This window comes from Triticum aestivum, chromosome 2B, assembly GCF_018294505.1.
Source record: "Triticum aestivum cultivar Chinese Spring chromosome 2B, IWGSC CS RefSeq v2.1, whole genome shotgun sequence".
Taxonomy (NCBI): domain Eukaryota; kingdom Viridiplantae; phylum Streptophyta; class Magnoliopsida; order Poales; family Poaceae; genus Triticum; species Triticum aestivum.
Window position 1 is genome coordinate 57145510 of NC_057798.1, and position 16717 is coordinate 57162226.

General features: G+C 44.5%; 1 long non-coding RNA gene across 2 annotated transcripts; it reads left to right on the forward strand.

Moving 5' to 3' along the window:
• Positions 1-371: 371 nt before the first annotated feature.
• LOC123040398 (uncharacterized) lies at positions 372-13703 on the forward strand. Of its 2 annotated transcripts, none has more exons than XR_006418153.1 (9): positions 372-790; positions 1459-1567; positions 1647-1766; positions 2045-2163; positions 2258-2496; positions 2597-2685; positions 2814-2918; positions 12638-12752; positions 12953-13703. It is a non-coding gene; the product is annotated as an uncharacterized lncRNA (long non-coding RNA). The 2 variants fall into 2 exon arrangements; XR_006418152.1 differs by having other exon boundaries at positions 1456-1567; positions 12953-13702.
• The last annotated feature ends 3014 nt before the right edge of the window (positions 13704-16717 follow it).

Genomic DNA, 16717 nt, shown 5'->3' on the forward strand with positions numbered 1-16717 from the left:
GATGTGTATCCTGTACATACGTACAATTTGCAGGTGCATATCAGCTAGCTAGTATATATAGGACTTCTGCTCTCTGAAGCAAGGAAGAAAGATTTAGTTTTCTTGTCATGCATCGAGAAATAAGAATGACAGTGATGCTCCCGGCTCCTCAGCCATTTGGATCCCTAGTCGTCGGATCTGGCTGCTTGATGGGATCTGGGCCGTTGGATCCAGCCCTGGGAAGACCTCGCTCATCGGATCAAGGAGGAGCTCCTGTAGCAATGAACAGTTTACCCCGCCGTAAAGATCTCGTGCCACCGCCGATATTACGGTGCCCCCACTAGGGTATTTTCCTCATTTCATGTATTAGGTCACCACGTGCTCATCTTAGATTCGCTGCCTCCTCCCCAATCGATCTCTCTCTCTCCCGCACATCTCTCTCGTCCGCCGCCGCCACAAGCCATCCTCCCCGTCCTCTCACCTCCTCCGTCCACTCCCTCCTCCCTCCTCCCTCCTCCTCAGATCCCCTTCTCCGGGGTTGGGGAAGCGATGGCGGCGACAGACACATCTCCTTCCCGTCCGCCGCAGCGAAGAGCCGACGACCACGAGCTTCCGCGTCGGGCCGTCGCGATTCGCATCTCCTCCCCGCTGTTTTCCCGCGCCGGCCGCCGCATCTACTTTCCCGCCAGGGCTGCCTTCTTACCATCCACGATAGTCACGAGCCGACGACCGCATCTCACCTTGCTCGACGTCCACCGCAGAGGACCGGTAGCTGTTGACCTACTGCCTACCCGTCCGCCACAAGTGCAAGGTATGTTCTTGTTCCTACATTCAGTGGATTTGTTCCTGTATTCAGCAGCTCAGTACTGTATTGATAAATTTGTTCTTTACAATGATTTTGCTGCTGCTGCTGTATATAGCCTATTCAATGGACTTGCTGCTGCTGTAGCAGGGTATCCAATGATTTTGCAATGGATTTGCTGTTGTTACCTCTGAAAATAGTCCAGTTTGCCGCTATTTAAGTATTGCTGTCAAAATATTAGTGTCATGTGGCTGTGAACTGCTTTTGTATTTTTGTCAAAATATAGCTCTTTTGCTATCAAATGTTTGCTTTTTTTGCTGCCAAAATACTTGCTTTTTCGCTAATAGATTATTGGCATTATGCTGCTGTGAAGATATTCCAGTTTTCTTGTTGAAATAGCACTGTTTTACTGTTGAATTTGACATGTCTCTGATGGGCAAAAGTTTTTGTACTGATGAGCTTATGTTTAACTACTCTAATTCAAAGTGATATGCTTAGAACAATATTGATAGGCAGGATTGTTTGAAGTTTGTTAATCTTTTCAAAAGAAGCAGGAGCAAAGCAAAGGTCAAAGTGTTTCTTCTTTTCAAAAAGTAATTTTTGATGTATGAAGTTTGTGCCTCCAGGATCTTGTGCTCCTACTAATCTTTTCTGAACTTTGTTAATTGTGTCAGAAGAAGCAGGAGCAAAGCAAAGGCAGGATTCCATGGTGAGTTTGGAGTTTACCCTCTGTCCCTGGAAATTGAAATTGGCTCTCATGCGAGCGTCCACCTTTTCTTAGCCATGGTGAGTTTGAGGCTTACCCTCTGTTCTTGCTACCCAAAATTGCTTTCTCATTGAATAATGTTCATCACATTGTACTCAGGAATACAAAGGAAGCTACCGAAATGTGATAGATCCTACTCTTCAGTGGCTTAAATTTGAAGATGTAGTGGCCGAACAAGACTAGGATCATGTTTATGATGCATTTTCCATCGATACAGAGGTATGAATCCTATGATTGACATTGTAAAAACTCTCAGTGAACAGCCTACCTCCTGAATTTATAGTGAGAAGCCGTATATTTTACTTTTAGTGTAAACAAATAGTGAAAGATGAGGTAGCCATCTCCTACTAAATTAATAGTGAGAAGCCTACCAACTGAATTTTATTCTTAGATGATATGAAGAATTATCGATATTTACTATTTAGGGTGTATGCATATATTTTACTGGTCAGCATGATACTGTTAGTAGAAGTTTTAGTGCTCTTTATGGTTGACAGTGGTGTGCCTCTCCAAGCCACTCTGCTTTCCATCAACGCCGACAACCACAACAGGGGTGGATCCAGCCGACAAGAGGTAGAGCGGCGGTCAATGGTGGGGGGCTGCTACCAGGCTGCAGGTGAGATGGTGACGCGGTAGTGGTTGGTTTGCATAAATATTGATCAATGCATTCTGAGAATATTTTGTGATGTATCCTGATTGGCATATCACAGGTTGCTAGAGTTGTTCAAGCAGGCACGTGCGTTCTACTTTTGGTAAATTTGTTTAGTTTGAGTCGGTACCATAACAAAGCTAGGTTCTGTAACTTATTTTTTTTGCATTTTTACATACGGCTGAATCAAATGCTCAAGTTAGTGTGTATTGGTTAACAATGGAGGGTTGTTGTGGTGCCTGTTGGGCCTTTGGTGTTGTGGAGTGTCTGCAAGATTGTCTCTGCATTCCTCACGACATGGTGGGTGCATATGGATGAGCTGTCTACTCTCTGGTCTATTCTTAAATAGGCATGTTGGTCTTTTCTTACATAACCAGCCTGCCATTTCTATTACTCGCAGAACATTTCACTTTCTATCAATAAGCATTCTTCTTCATGCTAACTTGGTGTAAGGTAGCCTTGATGATGTGTTGAGGCGGTATGCTCAGTGTAAGAACAAATAGATGGCCGCTCCCATTTTGATCTCATTTCGTAACCACAGTATGCCTATGTCAGTATCTGAAAGTTTTTGGTGTTTGTTTCTCCTCCTTAAATCAATATTTTCTTTTGAATTGTAGGACTGTTAGTAAGGTTGATCATAGGCAAGCAAAAGTGCTTTGTGGATACTTGCATAACCAAGGAAGAACTTTGTTATTTGAAGTATGCACTAGAGATATTGCAAGGTATTTCTGTTACCAGATTCATATCTTTTGGGACCTATGTACAGATAATGAATCATAGCTGCAGTTATTTTTGTCCTAAAGATACAAGCAAATTGAAGAGTTAGACTTACGTATGGAAATTTAAATAGTGGTTACCTGGAAAGTAGTTTAATTTCTTGCACTGGTTCCAGCATGGCGCCATGCTGGTTCCAGCATGGTCGTCCGCCCGACCGTCGCAACTCGCAGCCTTGCTGGTTCCAGCATGGTCGGCCGCCCGTCGCACCTCGTGGCCTTGCTGGTTTCAGCATCTTGTGCCGCCCATAGTAGCACATTGCCATGCCAGTCGTAGCAGAAAAAAAATGGTGCCTTCCATCTCAAGCCGTAGCCCATCACCGTAGCCGATTGTAGCAAAAAACAGATGCCGGTTCCAGCATTTGGACATGCTCTATAGTAAGTTGCTGATTTCCAAGTGTTCAGGCAAAAAAATGTGTGTTTAGTCAGATTTAGCTTTTGAACTTCTCTCGAGATATGTCCCAACCATCATATTTTAAATAGCTTCTATTTTATAAATAAATACATTGGACATGACAGTATGTAACAATGTGTCGATGTTACTTTTCATTCACATTCACATGCTGCTGTAGTGTCCCAGGCTTGAAAATGATAAAACATTGTGGCAGTATAGTTGATTTAATAAGATCCTTAACAGCTGCATCAAGGTCCTGAAAGTTTTATGCTATCTTCATACAAGTATCTGCTAAAATTTTACAGTGTACACCGACCTCTTTTCGTCTGAAGTTCTATGGGTTCAATTTGCAGTATTACACGGTACTTGTAGCAAGGTAGAGTTCACCATAGCTGATCTGAACTCTAAAAGTCTATGCCGCCATGATGTAAGCATGTAGCATTCTAGATTTGTTTGATTCATACTTTCACAAAATAGGGTATGCTTATCATGGTTTATATATTTTGGATGTCCATTGTGATAAGGTTTACGTCTGATTTCCCCAGCAAACCTATTAGCCGTTTTGTTGTTTCGAGCTTTTTGAGATAGATCCACGCATAACCATGTATTTATTGGGGAACGTTGCAGAAAATAAATTTTTTTTCTATGGTTTCACCAAGATCCATCTATGAGTTCATCTAAGCAACGAGTCATGGGAGAGAGATTGCATCTACATACCACTTGTAGATCGCGTGCGGAAGCGTTCAAGGGAACGGGGATGATGGAGTCGTACTCGCTGTGATCCAGATCACCGATGACCAAGTGCTGAACGGACAGCACCTTCGCGTTCAACACACATACGGAGCGAATGACGTCTCCTCCTTCTTGGTCCAGCAAGGGGGAAGGAGAGGTTGAGGAAGATGGCTCCAGCAGCAGCACGACGGCGTGATGATGGTGGAGAGGCAGTACTCCGACAGGGCTTCGCCAAGCACTCGACGGAGGAGGAGAGGTGTTGGGGAGGGGAGGGGCTGCGCCTTGGATCAGGTGTTCAACCCTCCCCTCGCCCCTCTATTTATAGGGGAAGGGGGAAGGGGCCGGCCCCCTCTAGATGGGATCTAGAGGGGGGGCGGCGGCCAGGGAGGGGGCTTGCCCCCCAAGCAAGGGGGCGCCCCCACTAGGCTTCCCCCCCCAACCCTAGGCGCATGGGCCCAAGGGGGGGGGGGGGCGCCCAGCCCTTCAGGGGCTGGTTCCCTGCCCCTTGCGGCCCATGAGGCCTTCCGAGAAGGGTGGCCCCTCCCGGTGGACCCTCGGAACCCCTCCGGTGGCCCCGGTACAATACCGATATGCCCCCGAAATTTTCCGGTGTCCGTATGACAACTTCCCATATATAAATCTTCACCTCCGGACCATTCCGGAACTCCTCTGACGTCCAGGATCTCATCCGGGACTCCGAACAACATTCGGTAATCACATACAAGTCTTCCTAAAAATCCTAGCGTCACCGAACCTTAAGTGTGTAGACCCTACGGGTTCGGGAGACACGCAGACATGACCGAGACGGCTCTCCGGTCAATAACCAACAGCGGGATCTGGATACCTATGTTGGCTCCCACATGCTCCTCGATGATGCCATCGGATGAACCACGATGTCGAGGATTCAATCAATCCCGTATACAATTCCTTTTGTCAATCGGTACATTACTTGCCCGAGACTCGATCGTCGGTATCCCAATACCTCGTTCAGTCTCGTTACCGGCAAGTCACTTTACTCGTACCGTAATGCATGATCTCGTGACTAAACACTTGGTCACTTTGAGCTCATTATGATGATGCATTACCGAGTGGGCCCTGAGATACCTCTCCGTCATACGGAGTGACAAAATCTCAGTCTCGATCCGTGTCAACCCAACAGACACTTTCAGAGATACCTGTAGTGCACCTTTATAGTCACCCAGTTACGTTGTGACGTTTGGTACACCCAAAGTACTCCTACGGTATCTGGGAGTTACATGATCTCATGGTCTAAGGAAGAGACACTTGACATTTGAAAAGCTCTAGCAAAACGAACTATGCGATCTTGTGCTATGCTTAGGATTGGGTCTTGTCCATCACATCATTCTCCTAATGATGTGATCCCGTTGTCAATGACATCTAATGTCCATAGTCAGGAAACCATGACTATTTGTTGACCAACGAGCTAGTCAACTAGAGGCTTACTAGGGACGTATTTGGTCTAAGTATTCACACGTGTATTACAATTTCCAGATAATACAATTATAACATGAATAAAAGACAATTATCATGAACAAGGAAATATAATAATAATCTTTTTATTATTGCTTCTAGGGCATATTTCCAACAGTCTCCCACTTGCACTAGAGTCAATAATCTATTACATTGTGATGAATCGAACACCCATAGAGTTCTGGTGTTGATCATGTTTTGCTCGCGAGAGAGGTTTAGTCAACGGATCTGCGACATTCAGATCCGTATGTACTTTGAAAATATCTATGTCTCCATCTTGAACATTTTCACGGATGGAGTTGAAGCGATGCTTGATGTGCCTGGTCTTCTTGTGAAACCTGGGCTCCTTGGCAAGGGCAATAGCTCCAGTGTTGTCACAGAAGAGTTTGATCGGCCCCGACGCATTGGGTATGACTCCTAGGTCGGTGATGAACTCCTTCACCCAAATAGCTTCATGCGCTGCCTCCAAGGCTGCCATGTACTCCGCTTCACATGTAGATCCTGCCACGACGCTCTGCTTGTAGCTGCACCAGCTTACTGCTCCACCATTCAACATATACACGTATCCGGTTTGTGACTTAGAGTCATTCAGATCTGTGTCGAAGCTAGTGTCGACGTAACCCTTTACGGTGAGCTCTTTTTCACCTCCATAAACGAGAAACATGTCCTTTGTCCTTTTCAGGTACTTCAGAATATTCTTGACCGCTGTCCAGTGTTCCTTGCCGGGATTACTTTGGTACCTTCCTACCAAACTTACGGCAAGGTTTACATCAGGTCTGGTACACAGCATGGTATACATAATAGATCCTATGGCTGAAGCATAGGGGATGACACTCATCTCTTTTTTATCTTTTGCCGTGGTCGGGCATTGAGTCGAGCTCAATCTCACACCTTGCAGTACAGGCAAGAACCCTTTCTTGGACTGATCCATTTTGAACTTCTTCAAAATCTTATCAAGGTATGTGCTTTGTGAAAGACCTATGAGGCGTCTCGATCTATCCCTATAGATCTTGATGCCTAATATGTAAGCAGCTTCTTCAAGGTCCTTCATTGAAAAACACTTATTCAAGTAGGCCTTAATGCCGTCCAAAAGTTCTATATCATTTCCCATCAAAAGTATGTCATCTACATATAATATGAAAAATGCTACAGAGCTCCCTCTCACTTTCTTGTAAACGCAGGCTTTTCCATAAGTCTGCATAAACCCAAACGCTTTGATCATCTCATCAAAACGAATGTTCCAACTTCGAGATGCTTGCACCAGCCCATAAATGGATCGCTGGAGCTTGCATACTTTGTTAGCATTTTTAGGATCGGCAAAACCCTCCGGCTGCATCATATACAGTTCTTCCTTAAGATGTCCGTTAAGGAATGCCATTTTGACGTCCATCTGCCATATCTCATAATCATAGTATGCGGCAATTGCTAACATGATTCGGACGGACTTCAGCTTTGCTATGGAAGAGAATGTCTCATCGTAGTCAACCCCTTGAACTTGTCGATAACCCTTAGTGACAAGTCGAGCTTTATAGACGGTAATATTACCATCCGCGTCCGTCTTCTTCTTAAAGATCCATTTGTTTTCTATCGCTCGTCGATCATCGGGCAAGTCTGTCAAAGTCCATACTTTGTTTTCATACATGGATTCTATCTCGGATTACATGGCTTCAAGCCATTTGTTGGAATCTGGGCCCGCCATCGCTTCTTCATAGTTCGAAGGTTCACCGTTGTCTAACAACATGATTTCCAGGACAGGTTTGCCATACCATTCTGGTGTGGAACGTGTCCTTGTGGACCTACGAGGTTCAGTAGCAACTTGATCCGAAGTACCTTGATCATAATCATTAATTTTCTCTCCAGTTGGCGTAGGCACCACAGGAACATTTTCCTGAGCTGTACTACTTTCCGGTTCGAGAGGTAGTATTTCATCGAGTTCTACTTTCCCCCCACTTACTTCTTTCGAGAGAAAACTTTTTTTCCAGAAAAGATCCATTCTTGGCAACAAAGGTCTTGCCCTCGGATCTTAAGTAGAAGGTATACCCAATGGTTTCCTTAGGGTATCCTATGAAGACGCATTTTTCCGACTTGGGTTTCAGGTTGTAATTTCTTGACATAAGCATCGCATCCCCAAACTTTTAGAAACGACAGCTTAGGTTTCTTCCCAAACCATAATTCATACGGTGTCGTCTCAACGGATTTAGACGGTGCCCTATTTAAAGTGAATGTAGCTGTCTCTAGAGCGTATCCCCAAAATGATAGTGGTAAATCGGCAAGAGACATCATAGATCGCGTCATATCCAATAGAGTGCGATTACGACGTTCGGACACACCATTACGCTGAGGTGTTCCAGGCGGCGTGAGTTGTGAAACGATTCCACATTTCCTTAAGTGTGTACCAAATTCGTGACTTAAGTATTCTCCTCCACGATCTGATCGTAGGAACTTTATCTTTCGGTCACGTTGATTCTCTACCTCATTCTGAAATTCCTTGAACTTTTCAAAGGTCTCAGACTTGTGTTTCATTAAGTAGACATACCCATATCTACCCAAGTCATCAGTGAGAGTGAGAACATAACGATATCCTCCGCGAGCCTCAACGCTCATTGGACCGCACACATCGGTATGTATGATTTCCAATAAGTTGGTTGCTCGCTCCATTGTTCCGGAGAATGGAGTTTTGGTCATTTTGCCCATGAGGCATGGTTCGCACGTGTCAAATGATTCATAATCGAGAGACTCTAAAAGTCCATCAGCATGGAGCTTCTTCATGCGCTTGACACCATTGTGACCAAGGCGGCAGTGCCACAAGTATGTGGGACTATCGTTATCAACTTTACATCTTTTGGTATTCACGCTATGAATATGTGTAACATTACGTTTGAGATTCATTAAGAATAAACCATTGACCATCGGGGCATGACCATAAAACATATCTCTCATATAAATAGAACAACCATTATTCTCGGATTTAAATGAGTAGCCATCTCGTATCAAACGAGATCCAGATACAATGTCCATGCTCAAACTTGACACTAAATAATAATTATTGAGGTTCATAACTAATCCCGTAGGTAAATGTAGAGGTAGCGTGCCAACGGCGATCACATCGACCTTGGAACCATTCCCGACGCGCATCGTCACCTCGTCCTTCGCCAGTCTCCGCTTATTCCGCAGCTCCTGCTATGAGTTACAAATATGAGCAACGACACCGGTATCAAATACCCAGGAGTTACTACGAGTACTGGTAAGGTACACATCAATTACATGTATATCAAATATACCTTTAGTGTTGTCGGCCTTCTTGTCCGCTAAGTATTTGGGGTAGTTCCGCTTACAGTGACCCTTCCCCTTGCAATAAAAGCACCCAGTCTCAGGCTTGGGTCCATTCTTTGACTTCTTCCCGGCAGCTGGCTTACCGGGCGCGGCAACATCTTTGCCGTCCTTCTTGAAGTTCTTCTTACCCTTGCCCTTTTTAAACTTAGTGGTCTTCTTGACAATCAACACTTGATGTTCTTTCTTGATTTCAACCTCTGCTGACTTCAGCATGGAAAATACTTCAGGAATGGTCTTCACCATCCCCTGCATATTGTAGTTCAACACAAAGCTCTTGTAGCTCGGTGGGAGCGTCTGAAGGATTCTGTCAATGACCGCCTCGTCCGGGAGGTTGATCTCCAGCTGGGACAGGCGGTTGTGCAACCCAGACATTTTGAGTATGTGCTCACTGACAGAACTGTTTTCCTCTATCTTACAACTATAGAACTTGTCGGAGACTTCATATCTCTCGACCCGGGCATGAGCTTGAAAAACCATTTTCAGCTCCTCGAACATCTCATATGCTTCGTGTTTCTCAAAACACTTTTGAAGCCCCGGTTCTAAGCTGTAAAGCATGCCGCACTGAACGAGGGAGTAATCATCAGCACGTGACTGCCAAACGTTCATAACATCTTGGTTCTCTGGGATGGGTGCTTCACCTAGCGGTTCATCTAGGACATATGCTTTTTTGGCTGCTATGAGGATGATCCTCAGGTTCCGGACTCAGTCCGAATAGTTGCTGCCATCATCTTTCAGCTTGGTTTTCTCTAGGAACGCGTTGAAGTTCATGTTGACATGAGCGTTGGCCATTTGATCTACAAGACATATTTTGCAAAGATTTTAGACTAAGTTCATGATAATTAAGTTCATCTAATCAAATTATTTAATGAGCTCCCACTCAGATTGACATGATATGGCCAATATCATATAGCTCCTTCGATCTCCATCTTCGGGGCTCCATGATCATCTTCGTCACCGGCATGACACCATGATCTCCATCATCATGATCTCCATCATCGTGATCTCCATCATCGTGTCTTCATGAAGTTGTCACGCCAACGACTACTTCTACTTCTATGGCTAACGCGTTTAGCAATAAAGTAAAGTAATTTACATAACGTTCTTCAATGACACGCAGGTCATACAAAAATAAAGACAACTCCTATGGCTCTTGCCGGTTGTCATACTAATCGACATGCAAGTCGTGATTCCTATTACAAGAACATGATCTCATACATCACAATATATCAATCATCATTCATCACAACTTCTGGCCATATCACATCACATGACAATTGCTGCAAAAACAAGTTAGACGTCCTCTAATTGTTGTTGCATCTTTTACGTGGCTGCAATTGGGTTCTAGCAAGAACGTTTTCTTACCTACGAATAACCACAACGTGATTTTGTCAACTTCTATTTACCCTTCATAAGGAACCTTTTCGTCGAATCCGCTCCAACTAAAGTAGGAGAGACAGACACCCGCTAGCCACCTTATGCAACTAGTGCATGTCAGTCAGTGGAACCTGTCTCACGTAAGCGTACGTGTAAGGTCGGTTCGAGCCGCTTCATCCCACAATACCGCTGAAGCAAGAAAAGACTAGAAGTGGCAAGCAAGTTGACAAGATCTACGCCCACAACAAAATTGTGTTCTACTCGTGCAATAGAGAACTACGCATAGACCTAGCTCATGATGCCACTGTTGGGGAACGTTGCAGAAAATAAAATTTTTTCCTACGGTTTCACCAAGATCCATCTATGAGTTCATCTAAGCAACGAGTCATGGGAGAGAGATTGCATCTACATACCACTTGTAGATCGCGTGCGGAAGCGTTCAATGGAACGGGGATGATGGAGTCGTACTCGCCGTGATCCAGATCACCGATGACCAAGTGCTGAACGGACAACACCTCCGCATTCAACACACGTACGGAGCGGATGACGTCTCCTCCTTCTTGATCCAGCAAGGGGGAAGGAGAGGTTGAGGAAGGTGGCTCCAGCAGCAGCACGACGGCGTGATGATGGTGGGGAGGCAGTACTCCGACAGGGCTTCACCAAGCACTCGACGGAGGAGGAGAGGTGTTGGGGAGGGGCTGCGCCTTGGATCAGGTGTTCAGCCCTCCCCTCGCCCCTCTATTTATATGGGAAGGGGGAAGGGGGCCGGCCCCCTCTAGATGGGATCTAGAGGGGGGGGGGGGCGGCCAGGGAGGGGGCTTGCCCCTCAAGTAAGGGGGTGCCCCCACTAGGGTTCCCCCCAACCCTAGGCGCATGGGCCCAAGGGGGGGGCGCCCAACCCTCCAGGGGCTGGTTCCCTGCCCCTTGCGGCCCATGAGGCCTTCCGAGAGGGGTGGCCCCTCCCGGTGGACCCCCAGAACCCCTCCGGTGGCCCCGGTACAATACCGATATGCCCCCGAAACTTTTCGGTGTCCGTATGACAACTTCCCATATATAAATCTTCACCTCCGGACCATTCCGGAACTCCTCGTGAGGTCCAGGATCTCATCTGGGACTCCGAACAACATCCGGTAATCACATACAAGTCTTCCTAAAAATCCTAGCGTCACCGAACCTTAAGTATGTAGACCCTACGGGTTCGGGAGACACGCAGACATGACCGAGACGGCTCTCCGGCCAATAACCAACAGCGGGATCTGGATACCCATGTTGGCTCCCACATGCTCCTCGATGATGTCATCGGATGAACCACGATGTCGAGGATTCAATCAACTCCGTATACAATTCCCTTTGTCAATCGGTACGTTACTTGCCCGAGACTCGATCGTCGGTATCCCAATACCTCGTTCAGTCTCGTTACCGGCAAGTCACTTACTCGTACCGTAATGCATGATCCCGTGACCAAACACTTGGTCACTTTGAGCTCATTATGATGATGCATTACCGAGTGGGCCCTGAGATACCTCTCCGTCATACAGAGTGACAAAATCTCAGTCTCGATCCGTGTCAACCCAACAGACACTTTCGGAGATACCTGTAGTGCACCTTTATAGTCACCCAGTTACGTTGTGACGTTTGGTACACCCAAAGTACTCCTACGGTATCCGGGAGTTACACGATCTCATGGTCTAAGGAAGAGACACTTGACATTTGAAAAGCTCTAGCAAAACGAACTATACGATCTTGTGCTATGCTTAGGATTGGGTCTTGTCCATCACATCATTCTCCTAATGATGTGATCCCGTTGTCAATGACATCTAATGTCCATAGTCAGGAAACCATGACTATCTGTTGACCAACGAGCTAGTCAACTATAGGCTTACTAGCATTGTATTTGGTCTAAGTATTCACACGTGTATTACGATTTCCGGATAATACAATTATAGCATGAATAAAAGACAATTATCATGAACAAGGAAATATAATAATAATCCTTTTATTATTGCCTTTAGGGCATATTTCCAACAATATTGATATGGTTTATATTGTTTCATCGGTATTCGCTCTGATTCCTTTTCTTTCTTCACCCTTTCTCTGAAATTGTATGTGCACGTGCTTTTTTTTATTGTTGTGGAAGGTAATTGTGATTTTTGGACTTTGAAAGAGTGTTTTTCCTTTGGTTAGCAGTTGCTCAAAATCTTTTTATTGCCAGCTGTTTTCTGAAGTTAGTCTCGAAAAGACGAGATGCCTATTCATATTCACATATTCAAATGTATCTCATCCATTCAAAGTTGTTATTTCAATATTGGTTGTCATACTTAAATCTGTGTTGTTCTGGATGCAGACTTACGCCTTCGACCTGCTTGACCAAGCAGCAAAAAGATGAACCAAACCCAATGTGACTCAACATGTTGGGCTTTTTTAGTGGAGCAGAATGACGAGGCTTCTGAGAATCAGAGGTAGTGTAGAACTACATAGCTGCCTTGTGGATTAGTTGAGGGGCTTATATGTTGGCTGTAGAACCAAGTGTACAGACATGTTTACTTGCGATTGTTTTGTTTTGGTTATGTTCTGGTACAAATGGTTTTCCCGATGAATTGCTCGCCATGAGGAGGGCAATTGATGTGTGTCTTTTCCTGATTCATTAATCATCTCGCAGTTGGACCTTGGCAGCCGCCGCTCCTCGGCAATCAGCAGGAGGTACAACTGCCGCAACCACTTCTTGGCAGAGAAGCAGGCCAGCGACGAGGAGGCTCACCACAAACATGTTGTTGATGGACAATCGGGGCAGCCTTGATGGTGATATACCAGCCTGCGCCCCTGGCTGCCAGGACACATGAAGGAACCAGCAGCAGCCTCCAGTAGGACAAACCGGGACGAGGACGGGGATGGAGAATGCGGCATCCATCTCGCGGATCTGGGCCATGGCGCCCGTAGCGGTGCTTCCAAAATCGGGCCGTTGTCAAGTGCTTCTTCGACCTAGAAGATAAGATTACAAATCCTGTGTCTTCGTTTATATAGAATCTTATGTGTTTCGTGATAATTCACAAGATTCTCTTAATGAACATTTTGAGTATAGTCTCTTAAACAATCTGGTTAGAAGAAAACAGGGAGAAAACACGTGTAGTTAAATATGAATGCATATATTATTTCGAGGTAAATTTCAATGCATATACCGGCTCTTAAGGAGTATTACATGGTTTTTATTTTCGCAATTGGATGGAAGTGTTGGTTCTTTCCAAGTCTTTGGAATAACAATTGTACAACACCATCTGGACTATCTATCTTTCTATGGTGGTGAACTATAACCTGCTTTTTGGTTTGGATCTGAGCGCTGGACCATTGCGCTGGACAGGGCACCACGCCCCAAGACCGCCTTTTGGAATTCCACTATACTTGAAGAAAGAAGCGAATGTTGAGGACCAGGTTGTTCTGAGTATATTTGTATATTTGTTACAACAAGTATGATTTGGCATATACATTTCATATGAAATTTGCCAATGGTGTGTGACAGACCTTGATGTTTTGTACTGAACCATTAGTAAGTGTTTACTACTTGCTTTTTGAGATGTTTCCTTTGTAGTGAATTTGCTTTTGGTATAAATTTAGCTTATAATGGGAATCTGCTTTGCCTATATATGATACGTTGCAAATTTTGTTTTAGTTTAGTACTTCCTCTCATGTTTGCGCTCTTAGTACTGAAATTAATGTCAAGTGGTTATCTTTTGCTGTCTTGCTTCTATTACAAGTTAATGTTTCTTTTTTCTTTTATTTTGTTTTCTTGTTCTAATACATATGCCAAATGAGGGTTCTTACTATCTTGAGCATTACCTGCTTGGTTAAAACGTTAGAACCGGCACCCTCGCGCCTTGGCGCGAACCCGATCTAGTATATAACTAATGTGGTTGTGAAGAAGAAAGTTCCAGTTTCCTTATGACGCTCTAGGTGATGTGGTGCAGTGTAGCAAACAAATTGGATGGCCGTGTTTGCTTTGATATGAGACGAACACAAACATGAGAGTAGGCTACAACTGAAATCCTGCTGCTACAAATTAGCTTATTAAGTGGATGAACATGAAAGGTGCAAACTTGAAGTGAATTTTATTCAGTCTGGCCTATGTATGTATGTTTCAAGTTGCTGCTACACTTGTCAACTCCCTCCCTGCTCTTGCCTGTCTAGTGGTGACCACAAGCAGCAGCAGCATGGCACCCAACTAACAGAGAACAAGGGTATGGATACTCTGTTTAAGTCTGCTCTCTTGAGTGTTCTTGGTGAGAACATAATTGACGCTTATGCGTCAATTGATAATGGAAAAGATATGTGGGACGCACTCGAGACCAAGTTTGGGGTCTCAGATGCTGGCACTGAGCTATACATCATGGAGCAATTCTATGATTACAGGATGACTAAAGAGCGCTCCGTGGTTGAGGAAGCTCATGAGATACAGTCATTGTCTAGAGAACTTGAGTATTTCAATTGTATGCTGCCAGACAAGTTTGTTGCCGGAGGTATCATCACCAAGCTTCCTCCTTCGTGGAGGAACTTTGCTACCTTACTGAAGCATAAGAGGCAGGAGTTTTCCGTTTCGGATCTCATTGGTACTCTTGATGTGGAAGAAAAGACGAGAGCAAAGGACACACGTGCTCGAGGTATTGAGGGAGGATCTAGTGCCAATCTGGTATAGAAGAAAAACTTCCAGCCCCATAAATTCAAGAATAAGGGCAAGTTTGATGGTAAAGCAAAGTTTGAGGGGAAGAACAAGGCTGTGCAACACACGGACTTCAAGAAGAAGAATGACAAGAAGAAAGGTGTTTGTCATGTGTGTGGAGATCCTGATTATTGGGCTCCTAGTTGCCCTAATCGCTATGACAAGCGTCATCTTTGGAAAGGCGGCAAGACCGCTAATGTTATCATTGGAGACATTGACATGAAGGATGTTGGGTATGGTATATTTCCCACTATTCTTTCAATATGTCATTCTCTTGATTGGTTAATTGACATAGGTGCTAATGTGCATGTATGCGGTGATATTTCCATATTTTCATCTTATCAGACCGCAGGGACTTCCACCGTGCTGATGGGCAGCGGTTCAAGTGCTTTTGTTCGTGGTGTTGGCACGGTCGATTTGAATTTTACTTCGGGGAAGATCGTGTGGCTGAAGAACGTGCATTATGTCCCCTCCGTCAATAAAAATCTTGTTAGCGGATCTCTTCTGTGTAGAGATGGCTACAAACTTGTCTGTGAGTGCAATAAATTTGTAATATCCAAATATGGAACCTTTGTTGGTAAAGTCTATGAGTCAGGAGGCCTGTTTCGTTTATCCTTATCAGACGTTTGCAATAAAGTTGTTAATCATGTTTGCAACAATAGTGAATCAAATGTGTGGCATTCACGTCTCTGTCATGTTAACTTTGGTTGCATGCATGTCACGACCAGCGAAGTTAAAATTAATCCCTAGTTTCACCACTGTCAAGGGATCTAAGTGTCAAGTGGGTGTGCAAGCTAAGCAACCTCGTAAGTCTCATGTGACTGCGGAAACGAAAAATCTTGCACCACTAGAGCTCATACATTCAGATCTATGTGAAATGAATGGTGTTTTGACAAAAGGTGAAAAGAAGTATTTTGTGACGTTAATTGATGACTCCACTAGATAATGTCATGTGTATCTTCTGAAATCTAAGGATGAGGCTTTGAACTATTTTAAGATCTATAAAGCTGAAGCGGAAAACCAACTTGATCGAAAGATCAAGGGGCTTAGGTCCGATCGTGGTGGAGAGTATTTCTCAAATGAATTTGATTCCTTTTGTGTGGAACATGGTATAATACATGAGAGAACGCATCACTATTCACCTCAGTCAAATGGGGTGGCTGAAAGAAAGAACCATACTCTAACTAATTTGGTTAACGCCATGTTAGACACATCGGGTCTCTCCAAGGCATGGTGGGGGAGGCGATATGGACTGCATGTCATGTCCTAAACCGAGTTCCCACGAAGAACAAAGAGATAACACCATTCGAGGAATGGGAGAAGAAAAGGTTAAAGCTCTCTTATTTACAAACCTAGGGTTGTTTGGTGAAAGTCAATGTGCCAATTCCAAAGAAGCGGAAGCTGGGACCAAAAACTGTGGATTGTGTTTTCCTAGGATATGCTTTTTATAGCATTGGTTATAGATTCTTGGTTGTAAAATCTAAGGTACCTGACATGCATGTCAATACGATCATGGAGTCGAATGATGTGAATTTCTTTGAAGATATCTTTCCCATGAAGGATATGGCTACCTCATCTAATCAGGAGATGCCTAGTTCATCGGATCAGGAACCAGTTACAATTACAGAACCTGCCATTTCGATGGAATACTTTGAAAATCCTGTGGAGGAGAATAATGAAGTTCCTACTAGGAGCAAGAGATAGAGGACTGCAAAG